Source organism: Ovis canadensis, chromosome 1 (assembly GCF_042477335.2).
Source record: "Ovis canadensis isolate MfBH-ARS-UI-01 breed Bighorn chromosome 1, ARS-UI_OviCan_v2, whole genome shotgun sequence".
NCBI classification, from domain to species: domain Eukaryota; kingdom Metazoa; phylum Chordata; class Mammalia; order Artiodactyla; family Bovidae; genus Ovis; species Ovis canadensis.
The window spans coordinates 196622175-196642270 of record NC_091245.1 but is presented as its reverse complement, the minus strand read 5'-3'; the positions used below and the strand labels follow the sequence as shown (position 1 = coordinate 196642270).

At 48.1% G+C, this 20096-nt stretch overlaps 1 long non-coding RNA gene across 1 annotated transcript; it reads right to left on the bottom strand.

Moving 5' to 3' along the window:
* Positions 1 to 12266: 12266 nt before the first annotated feature.
* LOC138434718 (uncharacterized) lies at positions 12267 to 18167 on the bottom strand. Its single transcript, XR_011254839.1, has 2 exons — positions 18034 to 18167; positions 12267 to 14761 (listed from the first exon to the last, which is right to left on the bottom strand). It is a non-coding gene; the product is annotated as an uncharacterized lncRNA (long non-coding RNA).
* Between the last annotated feature and the right edge of the window lie 1929 nt (positions 18168 to 20096).

Sequence of the window (20096 nt, the reverse complement as noted above, 5' to 3'; positions counted from 1 at the left end):
TTGCACAGCCATTTTCTCAGCTGATATAGATGTTTTAACCATATTTTGGTGTGGGTGGGGATGCATCTCTCTTTTTGCATTAGGCTGCCTTCCTTTAGCAAGCATGTTTTCTTGTCTCTCTCTCCCACAGAGCTGTGAACTCATCACCTAGGGGCAGCAAGGCCTTGTGAAGTGCTTTGCAATTATTCAGTAGCCCGCAGGAAGCATTTGCTAAATCTGTCTCCTTCCCAGCTCGAGGTCGCTTGGTGAAGGAGAATCTAGAGAGGGTCCTTGCTAGAAGCTTCAAGTGACTACCCTAGGCATGACAGTGCCTCACCAAGTCTCTATTATTGCACTCACGTTGGCAGGTGTGAGCTTCAGCTGGCTGGCTGGGACGCCCAGGTGACTCGGGCCAGCCCCTCATCAGTGGAGTCAGTGTGAGCTGTCAGTGCGCGTGCGCAGGAGTGTGATCCATCTGCTCTTTCCCGTATCCCGCCTCCAGTTCCTGGAAAGCGACCTCCAACCTCATCAGCCTGAGGGGCTGAGGCGGGGCGGCCTGGTGCACAAGGCACAGGGTGGTTGTAGCCGGAGCCCCCGCTTATCTGGCGCGTGCCTCTGCCTCCTGCCCTTTCCCACATTCTGCTTCCTCCACCCGCCGGGGCTTCCTCCTTCACTCGTCAGATCTCCCAGGCTCAGCGGGCAGTATGCCATAATTCTTAGGAAGAAAGAAAACATTTTAGGGTTTGACAAGCCCAGCATTTGCATGTCTGTTTTCAAAGAAAGACCCATCTGGGGGGATTAAGCCTTTTTTTCCCTCCCTTCCTATCCAACCTAAAGTATGAAAACATTCTTGACATTGTTGCCTGAAAAAGGATTTCTAAAGAGAAAAATACTGCCCATACTCTGTGATTTCAGTGTCTTGATGTGAAAAGCAACTGAAAGGAAGGGGATGGGGTGGTGAACAGAAAAGAGAAGAAAAAGAATCTCCTTAGTCAAATAGCTTATTAGCCTTAATGTGGGCAATGTGTAGTCTCTAGTCTCAGGAAATATACATGTTGGAGTATATTTCATTCTTAGGTATCATCTCTTCACTGAAGAGCTGAGGCTGCACTCCCCTCTGCCAAGGGGCCAGGCTGGGGACCAGAGCTGGGAGAAAGGGTGAAACCCAAGGTCCAGACACAGAGGTGCTAGCAGAAGCGGGAGGGGCAGGAGCACTCTCTGGAGAGTCTTACGGGGACTCAGGCCACTCAGATGGTAAAAGGCTCTGAAATGGAGAGAAAAAAGATGAATCTCATTTCATACTTGGGACATACTCAGGGATGTGTCTCCCTCTTGGAGAGGCTGTCCCTGACCTACTCTGAGCAGATAAAGTGATTTTGTGGAGGGATTCCTAGAAGAAAGCCAAGCAGGGTGACTCATCCTAAAATTATTAAAGATGTTAGCTGAAGATGATTTCCACAAAGGCCAGCTCCTCTCTGCCGTGTTGGGAAGCTGATGAACTTAAAAGTAACAAGGTCCCTTGGATGTGATGGACTTTGCTACCATTGTCCCAAGGAAGATGGAGTTGCGCTTAAGAGAGTGATAGGAAAGGACCCACTGTATAGCGCAGGGAACTCTACTCAAAATTCTGTAATAACCTACATGAGAAAAGAATCTGAACATATATATATATGACTCACTTTGCTGTACATCTGAAACTAACACAACACTAAATCAACCGTGTGTGTGTTCAGTCGCTCAGCCATGTCTAACTCTTTGTGGCCCCTTAGACTGTACTGCCAAGCTCCTCTGTCCATGAGATTCCTCAGTCAAGAATACTGGAGTGGGTTGCCATGCCCTCTTCCAGGGGATCTTCCTGACCCAGGGGTCGAACCTGCATTTCCTGCTTTGCTTGCATTGGCAGGTGGATTCTTTACCACTGCATTACCTGGAGATCAACTATACTCCAATAAAAATGTTTAAAGGGGAAAGAAAGAAAGTGATTGGGGACTGAGCAGTCGGTCCAGGGACATGTAACACAAACCAATTTTAAAATTTTAATGGCAAAGGAAGTGTAGCATTGCCCAGGATAATCAATGCAAACAGACAGAGGAAAACAGTAGAATGGGAAAGACTAGAGATCTCTTCAAGAAAATTAGAGATACCCAGGGAACATTTCATGTAAAGATGAGCACAATAAAGGACAGAAATGGTCCTTTATTGTTAGTTTCAGATGTACAGCAAAATTAGTCATATATATATATGTTCAGATTCTTTTCTCATGTAGGTTGTTACAGAATTTTGAGTAGAGTTCCCTGCGCTATACAGTGGATCCTAACAGAAGCAAAAGATATTAAGAATAGGTGGCAAGAATACACAGAAGAATTATACAAAAAAGGTCCTCATGACCCAGATAATGATGATGGTGTGATCACTCACCTAGAGCCAGACATCCTGGAATTTGAAGTCAAGTGGTCTTTAGGAAGCATCACTACGAAAAGAGCTAGTGGAGGTGATGGAATTTCAGTTGAGCTATTTCAAATCCTAAAAGATGATGCTGTGAAACTGCTGCACTCAATATGCTGGCAAATTTGGAAAACTCAGTAGTGGCCACAGGACTGGAAAAGGTCAATTTTCGTTCCAATCCCAAAGAAAGGCAATGCCAAAGAATGTTCAAACTACCACACAATTGCACTCATCTCACATGCTAGCAAAGTAATGCTCAAAATTCTTCAAGCCAGACTTCAACAGTACATGATTGGTGAAATTCCAGATGTTCAAGCTTGATTGAGAAAAGGCATAGGAACCAGAGATCAAATTGTTAATATCTGTTGGATCATCGAAAAAGCAAGGGAATTCCAGAAAAACATCTACTTCTGCTTTATTGACTATGCAAAAGCCTTTGACTGTGTGGATCACCACAAACTGGAAAATTCTGAAAGAGATGGGAATACCAGACCACCTGATCTGTCTCCTGAGAAATCTGTATGCAGGTTAAGAAGCATCAGTTAAAACTGGACATGGAACAACAGACTGGTTCCAAATAGGAAAAGGAGTACATCAAGTCTGTATATTGTCACCCTGCTTATTTAACTTATATGCAAAATGCCAGGCTGGATGAAGCACAAGCTGGAATCAAGATTTCTGGGAGAAACATCAATAACCTCAGATATGCAGATGACACCACCCTAATGGCAGAAATCAAACAACTAAAGAGCCTGTTGATGAACGTGAAAGAGGAGAGTGAAAAAGTTGGTTTAAAAATCAACATTCAGAAAGCTAATATCATGGCATCTGGTCCCATCACTTCATGGCAAATGGAAACAGTGAGAGACTATTTTTGGGGGCTCCAAATTTACTGCAGATGGTGACGGCAGCCATGAAATTAAAAGACGCTTGCTCCTTGGAAAAAAAGCTATGACCAACCTAGACAGCATATTAAAAAAACAGAGACATTACTTTACCAACAAAGGTCTGTCTAGTAAAAGCTATGGTTTTTCCAGTAGTCATGTATAGATGTGAGAGCTGAACTATAAAGAAAGCTGAGCACTGAAGAATTGATGTTTTTCAACTGTGGTATTGGAGAAGACTCTTGAGAGTCCCTTGGACTGCAAGGAGATCCAACCAGTCAATCCTAAAGGAAATCAGTCCTGAATATTCACTGGAAGGACTGATGTTGAAGCTGAAACTCCAATACTTTGGCCACCTGATGAGAAGAACCAACTCATTTGAAAAGACCCTGATGCTGGGAAAGATTGAAGGTGAGAGGAGAAGGGGATGACAGAGGATGAGATGGTTGGATGGCATCACCGATCCAATGGACATGAATTTGAGTAAACTCTGGGAGCTGGTGAGGGACAGGGAGGCCTGGCGTGCTGCAGTCCATGGGGTCACAGAGTCGGACACGTCTGAGCAACTGCGCTGAACTGAGCCAGGATAAGAAGCATCACTCAACAACTGGGCATCTATGTTGGGCAGAACACTGTGTTAAGTGGTGATTCTCTTCAACCTCAAGGGACCATGTTGGACCACAAAGACCTGGAAAGGAGATATGGTAGGAAAAAGGAGAAATTTAGAGAACACCCCTACCATGAATTGGTCGACCATGGAAAGGCTGGTGGAAGCATTCCAAGACAAGTCCCAGAGACAGGGCCTAGTGCATGCTGCTAGAGACAGATGACCCCTACCATGGTGTCTCAGAGAATTCCTGTGGCCTGAGTCTAACATGCACAGACTGAGGACGCAAGTCTGGTGTGTCAATCAGAGCAGTTTCAGAATGAAGCCAAAAGGAAGGAGTCAGCAGGAAAGGACTCCTCTTGTCCAAGGAGTTAGGGGCTAGTGGGCAGAGCTCCCCCTGGCCTGGGAGTAGTGGAGGGAGGCCTCTCAGGACCCATGCCCTGATGGAAGGAGCTTGTGCAAGACTTCTGGGACTGGGACCAGGTAAGGCCAGACCCTGTGCTCTCCTCCCCAATCCCAACCCGGGGACTTGCACTGCACAGCTACAGTCCAGGCAGGCCCTCAGGCCACCACAAAAGGCAGTTGCCTAATCACTGCTGGAAAGTAGAGAGCTGGGCCAGGACCAGTCTGATGGGGGAAGCTTGAAGAAGGAAGGGAGGTGGAGTGGGAAGCACTGAGAGCCGGAGACCTTTCCTTAAAGGAGAAATATTCTCTCCAGCCCCCATTAATTCTCGAATTTACAATCAATTCAGTTCAGTTCAGTTGCTCAGTAGTGTCCAGCTCTTTGCAAACCTATGGACTGCAGCACGCCAGGCTTCCCTGTCCTTCATCAACATAGACATAGACTCATGTCTATGATGCCATCCAAACATCTCATCCTCTGCCACCCCCTTCTTCTCCTGCCCTCAATCTTTCCCAGCATCAGGGTCTTTTCCAATGAGTCTGTTCTTCACATCAGGTGGCCAAACTATTGGAATTTCAGCTTCAGCATCAGTCCTTCCAGTGAATGCTGAGGACTGATTTTCTTTACCATTGACTGGTTTGATCTCCTTGCAGTCCAAGGAGTAGTCCGAGTCTAAAACACACAATAAGCAGCGTGAAATAAGAGGGGTAAGAAAACTATCCAGGAAAGAGGCCCTCCTTTCACGGTTCCTGTAACAAAAGTGTGGCTCAAAGAACAATTCCACCACCTTTATGTTTTCTCCCAGAAAAATTCTGATACATCTCAGAATTCCTTCTTAGGTACACAGGAGGTATATCCTGGGCTTCCCTGGTGGACCAGTGGTAAAGAATCCACCTGCCAATGCAGGAGACTTGGGCTTGATCCCTGGGTCAGGAAGATCCTCTGGAGCAGGAAATGGCAACCCACTCTAGTCCCGTATTCTTGCCTGGGAAATCTCATGGACAGAGTTGCTTGGCGGGCTACAGTCCATGGGGTCACAAAAGAGTCAGTCATGACTGAGTGACTAAGCAACAACAAATGTACGTCCCACAAAATTGTGTATTTTGGGTTTCACTCCTGGATTTCTCTGGTAGCATGTAGATTTCCCTCAGAAGGACCTACACTGAGGCTGGAGGAGGAGTTTGCAACCAGCTGACAGTGCTGATGTCCCAGGTAAAGAGGCTGTAGGAGACAGTGGAAACTGGTGTGTGTCTGGGTAAGACATCTGACCCCACTTCTGTCCCCCTAAGAGGACAGCATGGAGACCCCAAGGCATCCAAGCAGAGGGTGGGGGAGGTTAAAGCCCTCCCAGCACTGTCTGCACCAGCTGCCTGGCTGCCACCCGCAGTCCCGACTCGACCACCCAGTTGTGCTCCTTGCTGAACTGATTAGTCATTCATAACGCTTAAGTCATTAATTCAGGAAGGAAGCCACGCTAGCTGCCTCCTCTTCTCACCGGGAGTTTGCTGCCGTTGCAAAACAGATGAGTAATCAGACATTCCCTGAGCCCTCGTTAAGCCCACTGCCAAGAAAGGTGTCTTGCAGCTCATTTACTGAAGGAGAAGCCACGCTACAGGCCCTGAATCACACTGGGTCCCTGGGAGAGCAAGGCCCAACTTGCCTGAGTTCACTATTGTGTCTTTGAGATCAGCGACGGGAGAGGCTCACCAGGTCACTGGGCCCCTTGGAGCCTACCCGTGGCCCCAGCCAGCCGATTCTCTGTGGGGTACTTTGCTGTTTCTGGAGTTTGGGGAGACAGGCTGGGAGGAACGCTAGATGCTAGCTAGAGCCCATTGTCCCATTTGATAGATGGTGAAACCGAGACCCAGGCAGGCAATAGCACTTGCCCCAAAGCTGTGCTTAGTCACTCAGTCGTATCCGACTCTTTGCAACCCCATATACCGTAGCCCACAAGGCTTCTCTGTCCATGGGATTCTCCAGGCAAGAATACTGAAGTGGGTCGCCATTCCCTTCTCCAGAGGATCTTCCCAACCCAGGGATCGAACCCAGGTCTCCCTCATTACAGGTGAATTGTTTATCGTCTGAGCCACCAGGGAAGCCCCCAATAGCTAATTAATACAGACTTCAGAGAGCACTCTTTATCTTTCAATTCTCTGTCCCCCAGCAACTTTCACTGTATTCCAAGATTACTCTAAGATTAATTACTCCAAGATAAAAGTTAAGACTTGTATGTTTAGAAAACATGTGAAAGGCAAAATAATGAAAACCACCCGAATATCCATCAGTAGGCAAGTAGTTTTAAAAAATGAAATACAGGTTAAATAAAATGCTAATCCATCATTTAGAAAGATTGGCGTGGCTCCCTGTGCTCTGATGTGGAGCTATCTCTCTGATACAGTTTTATAAGCAAAGAAACGATGTAGAAACTGTCCATGATATACTACCATTTTGAAAGAAAGCAAACACACACACACTATATATAAGCATATGCATGGACTCTCTATGAAGGATGCACAAGAAACTAACAATGGTTGTCTCTAGGAGAGGATCAGGGGGGCAGAGTAACAAGAATAAGAGGGAAAGGGCTTATTTTTTACTTTTTTTTTTTTTTTAACAACTTGGGTTGTTTAATATGGGCCTGTACAACCTACTTAAAATCTAAAAATCACACTTCACCCAAGCCTCGATGTCAGGGATCCTGATTATCTAAAACATATAACAGGTGGTTCTCAGGAAACACAAGCTAAATAAATAATAATTGATGATTGGAACATGAGTAAATGAACAAAAATGTGTGTGCTTTTTCCTGAGCTCCAACATAATAATTTTATATAGAGCATCACCTCCTAGAAAAGACCAGGAACATAGATCACAGTGCTTAAGAACCAAAATGAAATACTTGGATTACTGTCAACAGCTTCTCACAGGTCTGAGGGCTTTTCCCAGCCTCTGCCACCTCAGCACTCAGTGCCCTAGCTTCTATCTGCTCAGGAAAACTCCAGGGGAGCCTCCTCGGTGCCCTTTCCACCCTTTCCCCTCAGGCAAAAAAAGCCCAGACACAATTTGCCTGTGGTCACAGACGGACATTACCAGGAAGCAAACGGCTTTGTCCCTTCATCTCTTGAAAGCTTTCATTCTGGGTACACTGTCTGACCACATGGAGAGACTTTGAGAAGAATAGCACCTTGAGCTGAATCAGCTACCACCTCATTAGTTACTCCCTCAGCTGCCAGGAGGTGTTGGGCTGGGGGGTAACTTATGTCCAGGGAGCAGCAGAGTCTCGGGAATGCCCTGAGCACCCTCGTGGGTGGCTGCATGGGGCAGTCCCTGCTTGTGCTTTAGGGGGAGGGATGAGGGGCTAGCCGTCTGAGCCCCGACTGGTGGGCTTGTGGCGAGAACAGCACCCCCCAGGATAGAAGTGAGGCTGGGGAGAAGCCAGACACAAACTCCTCTGCAGTTTCCAGGAAAAGGGGCTTCAGGAACCCCTTCTGCCGTGTCTCCGTCTCCTGCCCACTCTCCAGAGAGCCTCAGGGAAGTCCGCACTGGAGTGGGAGGACTCGGAGGTGCAGACAGGAGAAGGGAACCCTGTGTGAAGGGTAGGTTGAGCCGAAGTCCCTGACTGCGCACCTGCTGTTTGAGTAAATGGGTGCCTGTTAGTCTGAGTAAAAGGGTGCCTGGATCCTAGCAGGCAGCAGTGTTCATCAACTGAATGGAAGAAGATCCCGAGATGCTGCTGGGGAAGGATGGGGCACGTCATCTAGGAGACTTGTCTGAGTGGAGGAAGGAAGCCGGGCAGTGCCACGAAGACACGAGGACTGTCGAGGAGACACCCTCCCTAGTTCCGGGCCACTGACCATGTACTACCTATGGATTACTGACTATGCACAAGGGCCGCGCGGGGTTCTGGCTTCTCTTCAGCCTTGTTCTCACTCTCACGCCCACTCCTGGCTTTCGAGGCTTCTGTCTCCCCCTCCTTCCCACCCGAGCTGTATCACAGCTGCCATATTCCCCATTTCCTCTTTGGGGTCCTCCCGTCTTGCATCAGTGTGCTTGCTCATTCATTAATTCATCCAGTGTGTACTAAACACTAACATCACAGAGACTCCACTAATATCATTTCATGAGAACAGTCATTGAAAATTACACAGAACTGGGTATGTCTCTCAAAGAAAGTCATAGAGTAAAAGTCATTCCAAAAAAATCTTTAAGTGAAATAATTTCTAAGCAACAGGGGCAGCAGTAAAAAGCTTGAGTTCTTATTAATGCATTTTTATGTATTAATTATAGTCTTCTGTCTTAAAATTTTCCTTCGGTCACCAGAATGGAATCAAGAAATAGCAACATTTTCCCATCTGATGTTTTTAAACCAGATTACAAAGGCATGGAGTTTTAATTTCACATGCATTCATTCTGGGTCTTGGGTCTTTTTTTTTTTTTTTCCTCCTAGCAGATAAATGAGGTTCTAAACTTAGGATAATAAGGCTTAACAGTGAGGCACTTTTTAAAAAGTGAATCATTTCTCAGTTCTCCTTTGCTAATCTCTCTTGGTAACATTAATTATGAGTTTGTGCGGCGTGCCCCAAGGCGAGCTCTGCTTTCCCAGGACAATTAAAGTTACTTAATTATTAAAAACTGTGTGTGCTGCTGCCCAGAGAGAAAAAGGCAGCCGGGCCCGGCTCCCACAGCCCCCCACAGGAGTGACCGGACACTCTGTGGGAACTCGGCTCCTTTCCCTCCCCATTGTCATTCTCTCAATATAATCTAGGAAAATCCCTTCCATGCCCCGCCCGGCCCTCCCACCCTAGCAGGACTGATTTAGAGGCCGCCCTCTCTCGCTGTTGATGGCAGTCGGCTGGCTCCTCACGGCCTAGGGCTGGCTTCCAGCTTCTCTGGGCCAGTGGCCTAGGGCTGGGAGCCTGGGGAGATGACAGGGCCTCTGCCTGTGGATTCAGGCCCTTCTGAGTGAAAGGCCTTGGAAAACGCTGAGCCCTTGATTCTGAGTGGCATGCTCTTGATCCCATTCTTCCTCAGGCCTTCTGCCTAACAGAAGAAGAAAATGTATTCTCATACCCTGAACACAGGTGGGGAAGGAGGGGTGCCACGGCCAGGCTATATCGGTAGTAGATATTACCAAGTGCTTGCTCAGTCTCTCAGTTGTGTCCGACTCCTGGTGACCCCATGGACCATAGCCTGCCAGGCCCCTCTGCCCATGGGATTCTCCAGGCAAGAATATCAGAGTGGGTTGCCATTTCCTCCTCCAGCGAATCTTCCCACCCAGGGGTAGAATTCACATCTTTCGCATCTCCTGCATCGGTCGGTAGACTTTTTTACTACTGCCTAACCTGGGAAGCCATTGCAGAAGCTAATTCGAAACAGCTTTTTTTTTTTTTTTGGATGGTTCTTTGGTTGTAGGAGTAAAGAAATTGCAGGTGGGCCCATCTCTGTCATTCACGCCCTCTAAGTGTTGGCTTCAAAGTCTGAGGCATCCTATGATCTCTAGAGGCCTCCAACTTCTAATATTTTGATGAGTTGAACACTTAATCTCGAAAGGAAAAGTCAAATTTTTGATGTATTTCACCTCCTACTTTCATTCAGCCACCCAGCAAATACTAGGACAGTGCCAGGCACCGTTCTAGCTCTGGAGATAGCAGAGAACAAAGCAGAGAGGAATTCCTGCCCACCTGGAGGCAGCTCTCTGCAATCCTAGTCATCGTCTTGCACACAAGAGGAAACCTAGACCCAGTGGGGAGGAGGCCGGGCCTGGGGTCTCCCAGAAAGTCACTGAGATGGGCAGGGACCCAGTCCTCCTGACCCCTAGCCTGGGAACTTCCAACAGAATGCTGCCCATCTGTTTCCATTCCTTTGCTTTCTCCACTCCTGTTCTATTAGCTCCTTCCCATCCCCAGCTCCTTCCTGAGGCTCCAAGCCTCCAAGGAAGCCTTGTCCTAGAGAAATATGCTGACCATTGAATGTGAGTCACATATGTAATTTAAAAAATCTAGTAACCACACTTAAAAAATTTTTTTACAAGTGAAATTTATTTTATTTTAATATTTAACCAATATATTCAAAAATTATAGCTTCAATTTGTAACACTTATAAAAAATAATTCATAGGATATTTTACATTTTTAGATTGTCTTCAAGATCCAGTGAGTGTTTGTCATTTACAGCACATCTCAACTCAGCTAGCCATATGTCAAGGGCTCAAAAGCCATATGAGGTTAGTAGTCACCATTCTAAAGAGCACGGTGTAAGGCCCTCGCATTTCTACATATCATTGTTCAGGACAATCCAGAAACAGAGTGAGAGATTCTTGTACACAGCATGGCAGGGGAAGGCTGGAGCTTGGCTCCTTAGATATGTAGGGAAGTGGGGGGACACCCTCCCCAGGACACTGATACTATCAACTACTACAAAGCCAAAAAAACCCCTGGTGACTCAGTAAAGAATCAGCCTGCACTGCAGAAGACCTGGGTTGCATTCCTGGGCTGGGAAGATCCCCTGGAGGAGGACATGGCAATCCACTCCACCATTCTTGCCTGTAGAATTCCCACGGACAGAGGGGCCTGGTGGGGGACGGTCCATGGGGTCACAGAGTCGGACACAACTGAGCAACTAAGCACAGCACAGCAAGAAAACACCCAAAGATAGTCTTTTATAGATTTGTGTGAGGATGAGATGGTTGGATGGCATCACCGACTAGATGGACATGAGTTTGAGTAAACTTTGGGAGCTGGTGAGGGACAGGGAGGCCTGGCGTGCTGCAGTCCATGGGGTCGCAAAGAGTCGGACATGACTGAGTGACTGAACTGAGCTGAACTGATGGATAAAGCACCAAAATATTTTATTAAGTGAAAAAGGCAAGATGTAGTGTGTATGGAATCCCACCACTACAGGAAATAGAGTTGGTTGGCTATATGCAGACTAACTATAGAAAGATTCATAAGAACTAAAAACATTTGCGGGACTCGCTGGATGTCTGGAAGGCAGGGGTGGGAGGAGGACTTCAGCTCACCAATATTTAGAGTTTGTGAATGCTGAAAGATGCATCAAAAGTGAAAACCAAAACTCTACAGTTCATGAGCACACCTGGGGCCCCTGGGGTCTGCCCCACACAGCCCAGGCCCCCTCTCCCCATGCTGTGCGTCAGGAGGAGAGAGCACAGGTCTCTGGTGTTCCTCCTCCTTGACGATGGGAAGAATGGGCTTGGCAGAGGCCCAGTGCTAGAAAACATGATATCAAGTGACTTTAAAGGGCTCTTTTGTTTCCAGAAGGGCAGCGATTTCCAGACTGCATCCCTGCCCCCTCTCCCAGCCCCGTCTCTGGGATCCCTTCACCACCTGCTGCAAGAGCATCACTCTTTCTCCGGAAGAGGTGGGGAGGGCAGGGAGGCACTGGCTGGGAAGGGGCCGCCTCCTCTCTTCCCAAAGGATGTCATTCATTCCCAGATGTCATTTCCAGAGGCAGGATGCCACACTGCCAGCTGCCCTCTAAATCCTGGCATCCCCAGCCTGCCTATGACACAGAGGAATGGAACTAAGAACAGAAAGCACGAGCCCGCGTGTGTCCACCTGTGCACAACCATGGCACTCCAGCGTCCATTCACTCATCCTGTCAACGAACATTATTAGGTGGGCATCCCCTCTGTTCCAGTCACTGCGCTAGACCCTAGGGATAAAGCACCAACAAGACCTGCCCTCATGGAGCTTCCAGTCCAGCAAGAGAAAAAGGCACTAAATTAAAAATAATTCAGTCCTCTTGTTGTCATAAGTGGTAGGAAAAGTATACAATCATGTCTAGGAGGCCCAGGAAGTTTCACTCAAGACCTGGCATTTGAGTCTAAGAAATATATAAATAAAAAAGATGATGAGATGTGACCTGTGGGCCTTTTGTGGACAGGGTCTCACTATTAACTTTTTCTGTGTCCCTGAATAAATCACATCACCTTGATGAAGAAACTCTTTTATTTGAATACAAATTTAAATTTTCCAAATTGTGTAAAACAAAATTAGTACAGTAACACCTGTATTGCTACATTTTACCCCATTTATTTCATCAGCTGTTCTCTGTGTATATCTATATGCATCTAGATATAGATACACACACAATTTCTTTCTGAACAACTTAAGGGCACCTTGCATGCATCGTAGGCCTTAATGGCTATACCCCCTTCCTGAGCTTGGCTTGTTCTGCTGGGGGAGTGGGGAGGGCAGGGGAGGGGGAAGTAATCCTGTCTCGTCTCCTCCCAGGACGGTTACAAGAAGCACACAAGGGCCCACATGAGTACATCTTGGGCCCATGGAACAAAATCACTGTTATCCTTTTGCCAAGCACTTCTTGGGATTTAGAAATGAAACTTCAAGGGCTTCCCTAGAGTCATGCCCAGGGTCGCGATTCCTTCAGAGGACAGCCCACTCTTCAGTGGCCTGAGGGGTGTGTTGATGAGGAGTGGCAGGGGAGTGGGTGGGAGTTAGCTGTGCTTCTCCACAGCCCCTCCCCTCGGCCTGGCAGACCTGGACCCTGGTGAGGGTCGTCTCGCTGCCCAGCTCTCCACACTGCCCAGGGGACGCTTCCCAAGGCAACCACCATAGGCAAGGGCTCCTTCTCCTGATGACAGGGAACTGAGCCAGGGCAGAAACCCTCTCCTGGCCCGGCGGCATTCAGGCAATCGGGAACACAATAGTGTTGGTCCTCTCAGCGGGTTTGAAGAGCCATTCCCTTAATGAGAACGATAAATTCACAAGGAAAGACTGGTTGCCAAGCACAGGCAGGGGAAGTACTCTCTGGGCCCCTGAGCGTGGGGCACACAGAATAGCAGCTGGACGGGGACCGGGCCCAGACCTACTGAGTCAGGGCATCCAGGCGCAGAGCCTGGCAATGTGTGTCTTTAGAAGTTTCCCAGGTGGAGATCAGCAGTTTAGCAACCACTGGCCAGGCTACGCTCTGAGACTCTTCCAGGCCTGAGGTCTTTCTGATGGTGGGAAAAGAGAGCTGGAGGTAGAATGAGGATGCAGTTACAGGGCACCCAAGAATGAACTTCGGTTTCTCAAGGAGAAAACTCAAGGACTTTGCTGGCAGCCTGTGAATCTTGGAAGGCAACCCGGTACAGCCAGGCCTCTGTGTGTGTGCAAAGAGGTCCCCCAGTGTCTCTCCTCTGTGGTTGTCCCAGCCATCCCTGATGTAGGTAGGCAGAGTTCTGTCCTTGAAACTGGCTTTCCCCGAGTGGGCCGTGGTAGGCAGGAGAAGCTCAGTGAAGCAGCGGAGCTCTCTTCTGGCTGTGCTGACAAAGGCGGGCCGCAGGCCGGAGCACAGCTGCAGGCAAGGCCAGGTGCAGCAGTGGCCTCTGGGTGAGCCTGAGGGCCCAGCTGCCCTCCCCAGTCAGGGAGCAGGGCTCGGCCCTGACTCACTCAGGGCCTCTCAGCAACGGCCTGGGACTTCCTCCTCCGCTGCCCTGCAGCTTCTCCCCCTGCTCTGTTCCACTGGCTTATTTTCTTTTACTCCAGTTACCCACACCCCTCAGTGGGGTCACCGGGCCCCACACCGGGGCTTCTTCTTGAGTTTCTAGGCAAACACTGGGACCCTGGAGCCATGCAAACTTATCCCTCCCATCATTAAACACAGAGACTCCCAGGGGGCCAAAAACTTTGTCAGAGTTAGCTCCCCCTACCCCCCCCCACCCCCGCCCCAGCCCTGAGCCCTGCCCAGGCAGAGAGCAGGCACTAAGGACTAAAGGAGAGGGAGGGTAGGAGGAAGAAGGAAGTGGGGGTAGGGAGGGAAGAAGGAAGGAAAGCTGCAATAAATCTGCAATAAAATTCAGTTCTTAATTGACCTGCTGTATCAGATCTCTCCCCAAGGCTTGTTCCAGGGAAGTTCCTCAAAGCCAGTTCAGAACTACTTCCCTTCCACCCCCACCACTCTGGAACTCCTCCTGTGAAAGAAGAGAGTGAACCAAGCTAAGAGTGTGAACTAAATGAATTGTATAAAGATTCGCCAGATGTGAGTGTAACACACAGAATGAATAACCGATTGAAAGAATGAACATTTCTGAAGGTCGAAATTCGGCCCGTTCCTTCAAACCTGGAGGCAGAAGCCACCTCTTTAGTAAAGGCTTACTGGATTTCCCCAGCTGGAAGGGACCGCTCCCTCTTCTAAAATTACAGACTTGTCCTTCTTTGGCCAGTCGGCTGACGTTTTCCACCTAGTCACGGAGCCATTTCATGCATGTGACTGAGAGACAGAAAGGAACTGGCAAAGGCTTTGCAGCCAGATTGTCCCAAGTTCAAATTCCACATCTCCTTCTTACTTGCCGGAGGAGGTCCTTAACCCTTTTTACCCTCAGTTTCATCGTATGAATAATCAGAATAATAACGATGTCCGCAGTTGTGGTAGGAGTTAGCAATGGGGTAGAGATGAAGAGCGAGGTGCAGTTTTGGAGTTCTCGCTGGAAAAGATAAGTGCACATCCTTATATTCTGCCGTCTTCCTTCATTTAATTTCCACATTTCCTCTCTTTAAGACCCAGGGAAGGATGACACTTCTCTCCCTATAAGTTAGGTGTGGCAATATGGTGGCCTCTGCCCAGTGAAGCGTGGACAGAAGCGGTAGGTGTCACTTTCAGACAGAATCACTTAGAAGCTGACGCACAGTTCACATCTCCTCCCCCTGCTGCAGTGAAGCCTAAGGACTCAAGCTGAAATTGTGGTGTCAGAGGAAGGTAGAGTACCCATCAGGTTGGCAACTTGAGCAGCTCCTTCCCCAAAAAGTTGTACTGAGAATGTAACATCAGTAAGAAATAAACCTGTGTTGCTTCCAGCCACTGAGATTTTGGGATTGTTTGTTATCACAGCATTATATAAACTTACCTTGACTAATACAAGACACAGTGCATGTAGGACTCAGCATATAGTAAGTGCTTGATAAAGACAGCATAGTTGAAGAAATACACAAATATCTGAACAAATGACCAAATGGATGTGCTAGCAAATATTTCCAGACCGATGTTGCTCCTCTGAGAGAGGTTTGTGAGCAGTTCTCCTGACTTGTTTACGATGAATGTAATTGCTCTGGGCAGATGCCACTGGTGGCTGGGTTACTATCCAATCAGCAAAGGCTGCCCTTTATGATGCATTTTTCCTGCCTACCAGGAATACAGGATCACCCATGAAGCCCCACATGTGTTCCTGGACAATAATACTGCTATCTCTGAGGGTGATGGGAATCGGAGTCCTCAGTTTAGGCATCTTTGCTACATGAGCTCCCATCTGGAGACTCCCAGCAAAGTAACCCTTGGGAATCCCTTGAGCTTCCTTAGCAGCACAAGGCACACTCTGGGAGAAGAACCTGAGGGGAGGGAGAAGATGGAACTCATGGTCGCTGTTCTGCCAGGCTGGAAACGGGGTTGGGGTTCTACAGAGAGCTGACCTAATGGAGGGCCACAGACCTCAGCCCAGAATGAGGCTGAGAACTAACAGGGCAACCCACTGTCAAGGGCATGGGGCTTACCAAGCTTACCAAGTATTTCCACACCTGATCCAGAAAGGAATCTGATGAAGTTGCTAAGAATGGAATCATTATTACCCCCACTTCAGAGAAAAAAAAACAAAGGCTCAGAGTAGGGAGATGAATGTTTCAGGACACCTCATGACATCTAGCAGAGGTGGATTCAGTCATCAATGTCAGGGGCTTGCTCAGGATTTTCCCTCTGCCCTCTGAAGGAGAAGCAGAGAGCCCTCTTGCTTTCCTCATGTCACTTTAAGAGCATACCTTTTCCTCCTACAGATTCTTAATGCTTGATGAAGCAGGGATATGGCCTGTTCACCAAAAGAAATCCTTAAAGACTGCACCCCACAGCTAAAAAAAAAAACCAAAGAGAGGGAGAGAGAAATGCAAACACAGAAACCAGCACAGCACCCAGAAAAGAGGAGACCATCCTCCTGAAGCACACTACACTCCCGGCCCCAATGGAAAGAGCGGCACGTGCCCCAGAGACAGAAGAACTGATGTGCTGGGTGTGAGATCAGAGCCTCTGGAGTAAATTCAAGGTCATGGCAAGCAACTGGCAAGGATCGAGTCCAAAAGGCAAGACAACTGAAGCTGGGAAAGCAAGTGCCAACTCAGGTGGAGGGAGAGTGTGTGCCGAGAATAGGACCAGGAAGCCTGAGGACACTGGGGCTCCCTCTGCCGTGGTGTTTGTGTGGGTCTGAGGGTAGGTGTGGCAGCCACAGAGGTCCTGCAGGGTGGGGTGTTCCTGGCTGCAGTTTCCTTTTCCGGCTGATGAAGGGTTGACATGAGTTCCTCGGCTGGCCCCAGCTCTGACACCGAAATGGTCTTGAACCGAAAGCCTTCTGACCACAGATGCATCTCTAGACCACTGGGGATTGAAAGTCACACTCAGATTCCGAGCAAACCAGCCAGCAAAGCAGCTGTCACTGTGCTGCGTACTTCAGTCCACATGACCCAGCGAGGAGGGCTGGTCACTGGTACCGGTGGGGAAACTGAGGTGTGACATGAGGTGCCTTCCTAAGCAGCACAGTTCATCAGCGGAGGAGCCCAATTTGAATCCAGCCCTCCCTAGCTGCTACTTTTCCCAAGTGTATCATGAAGACCCATACCCCCTTGAGTCATATTTTTAAAAAGTCGGTCACCTCCATCAACAGAGAACTTTAAGGGACCAGTGAAAAGGGAAGATCCTATCTCACTCCTTTGCCAATGAGAATGAACACTAACACCGAGGGCAGTGGTACAGAAAGCCACTTGCCCCAATGTCCTTGCCAGAGACAGATAACCCTTATTTGCAACTCTGGTTAAAGAGTAACTTAGGACCTAAGGGCGCTGTCCCATACAAGTGAGACAAAGTCCTTTTGCCTCTAGCTTCAGAGATCAGCAAATTGAGCCCGAGAGTGCAGCAGGCTGCTTCCTCCCATGCCCAGGAGCCCAGACCACGGGCCCTTCTCTTCCCAACCCTCTCCATTAAGGGAGTGGCAGTCAGGCCCAGGGCGTGTACACTGATGGGCTATGCAAGCTAGTGAGAGCGCGACCCTCACGTGCACGTCTCCTGACCTGCAGGAGAACTCAGACTCTACCTCATGCCTGCTTCTGCACATGCCACCCGCTGTCCCTGACACCCACTCCGGGTCCTTCCATGTGTCTCAGGGTTTCTGCTCCCTGGGCCTTGGTGGTGTTTGAGCCTCTGTTTTCTGCCCACTGGCTGCAAGCCACATGGCCCTGAGTCTGTGTCCTCCACTGCTGTGGACACAGCAGGGTGGCAGCAGGGGAGCAGGGCAGTGACAGAGGTCAGAGGTGCTGCAGGAGGGCTTTGGCCATTTCCTAAACATGCTAACGTCTCCATTCCCAATTATCATAGGAGCCAATTTGCCTATCCAGCTGTCACGAAAATAAATGGCAAATCTAGAAACCTACCTTCCTTCCTTAACTAAATCCCAGTACTCAATGTTACATTAAAATCTTAGGAAGTAGGATCTTGCTGCTAGCAATACACCTTGATCATTACAGCAGATGAGGAGTAAAAAGAAAAACAAAAATTAAAGAAAAAACAACACAGAAAACCACTGACTTCCTCTTAGGCAATTGACAGCATAGGCAGGACAATAACTCAGGCTGACGGCCTCACCTAGAACTGGAAACTGAAATAAACCAGGCGATGGGCCCCCAGAGAAATGAAACAGGCCGCAAGACCTCTCCTGTCCACACTTACCAATCAAGTCATAAGGCCATCTGCAAATACTCTGTCACTCTGGTCGCTCTTGTTACACTGACAGCCACCCTGACCTCCGCTTCTTTTGAAACTCAAGCTTCTGCTTAGAAGTGCCTTCTCTCCCTCTTCTGTCTGGTTCACACCACGTGACATGAGCTCAAGGCCACCACCTTGGTGAAGGCTCTGCTGACTGCCCAGCCCTGGTCTTCAATGAGAATTGATTGTACCCTCCTCGTCATCCTCTATTTTGAGGATAGCTACTTGGCAACGTTTACCACACTTTATTGTACTTATCTCTTTTAAAAATCAGGCTTTTAGAATACTTCAAATTATTCCTAAGCAAAAAACACATTTTCTAAATCCCAGTTCTGTTCAGTTCAATTAAGTCGCTCAGTCATGTCCGACTCTTTGCGACCCCATGAATTGCAGCACGCCAGGCCTCCCTGTCCATCACCAACTACCGGAGTTTACCCAAACTCATATGCATCAAGTTGGTGATGGCATCCAGCCATCTCATCCTCTGTCATCCCCTTCTCCTCCTGCCCCGATCCCTCCCAGCATCAGGGTCTTTTCCAATGAGTCAACTCTTCGCATGAGGTGGCCAAAGTATTGGAGTTTCAGCTTTATCATCAGTCCTTCCAAAGAACACCCAGGACTGATCTCCTTTAGAATGGACTGCTTGGATCTCCTTGCAGTCCAAGGGACTCTCAAGAGTCTTCTCCAACACCACAGTTCAAAAGCATCAATTCTTTGGCACTCAGCTTTCTTCACAGTCTAACTCTCACATCCATACATGACCACTGGAAAAACCATAGCCTTGACTAGACGGACCTTTGTTAGCAAAGTAATGTCTCTGCTTTTTAATATGCTATCTAGGTTGGTCATAACTTTCCTTCCAAGGAGTAAGCACCTTTTAATCTCATGGCTGCAATCACCATCTGCAGTGATTTTGGAACCCAAAACAATAAAGTCTGACACTGTTTCCACTGTTTCCCCATCTATTTCCCATGAAGTGATGGGACCAGATGCCATGATCTTCGTTTTCTGAATGTTGAGCTTTAAGCCAACTTTTTCACTCTCCTTTCACTTTCATCAAGAGGCTTTTTAGTTTCTCTTCACTTTCTGCCATAAGGGTGGTGTCATCTGCATATCTGAGGTTATTGATATTTCTCCCAGCAATCTTGATTCCAGCTTGGGCTTCCTCCTGCCCAGCGTTTCTCATGATGTACTCTACATATAAGTTAAATAAGCAGGGTGACGATATACAGCCTTGACGGACTCCTTTTCCTATTTGGAACCAGTCTGTTGTTCCATGTCCAGTTCTAACTGTTGCTTCCTGACCTGCATATAGGTTTCTCAAGAGGGAGGTCAGGTGGTCTGGTATTCCCATCTCTTTCAGAATTTTCCACAGTTTATTCTAAATCCCAAACCCACTTTAAAGCTGCTCAGCAAATGTTTATTGAATGAATTTGTGAGTGACTGGGTAACACGACTTTACAATTACGCATGACTACTTTATCTGGGGCTTCCCTGATAGCTCAGTTGGTAAAGAATCCTCCTGCAAATCAGGAGACTCTGGTTCGATTCCTGGGTCAGGACAATCCACGGAGAAGGAATAGTCTACCCGCTCCAGTATTCTTGGACTTCCCGTGTGGCTCAGCTGGTAAAGAATCCGCCTGCAATGTGGGAGACCTGGGTTTGATCCCTGGGTTGGGAAGATACCCTGGAGAAGGGACAGGCTACCCGCTCCAGTATTCTGGCCTAGAGGATTCCACAGACTGTATAGTCCATGGGGTAGCAAAGAGTCAGACACGACTGAGCGGCTTCCATTTTCACTTTTCGCTTTCTCTGGTCCTCCCAGCATCCCTCATATGGGAAGAACAAAGATGATTATTCCCATTTTACAGATAAGAACAAGGCCACAGGCTCCCTCTCACTTACTCATTTAACTCATGTTTATTGTGTGTAAGTTTCAATTTAGAGCAGTGTGTCTCAAACTTGAATGTGCACAGGAACTTGGTGCACAAGCTTAGGGAGCTTGGGGAGATGCAGGTTCTGATTTA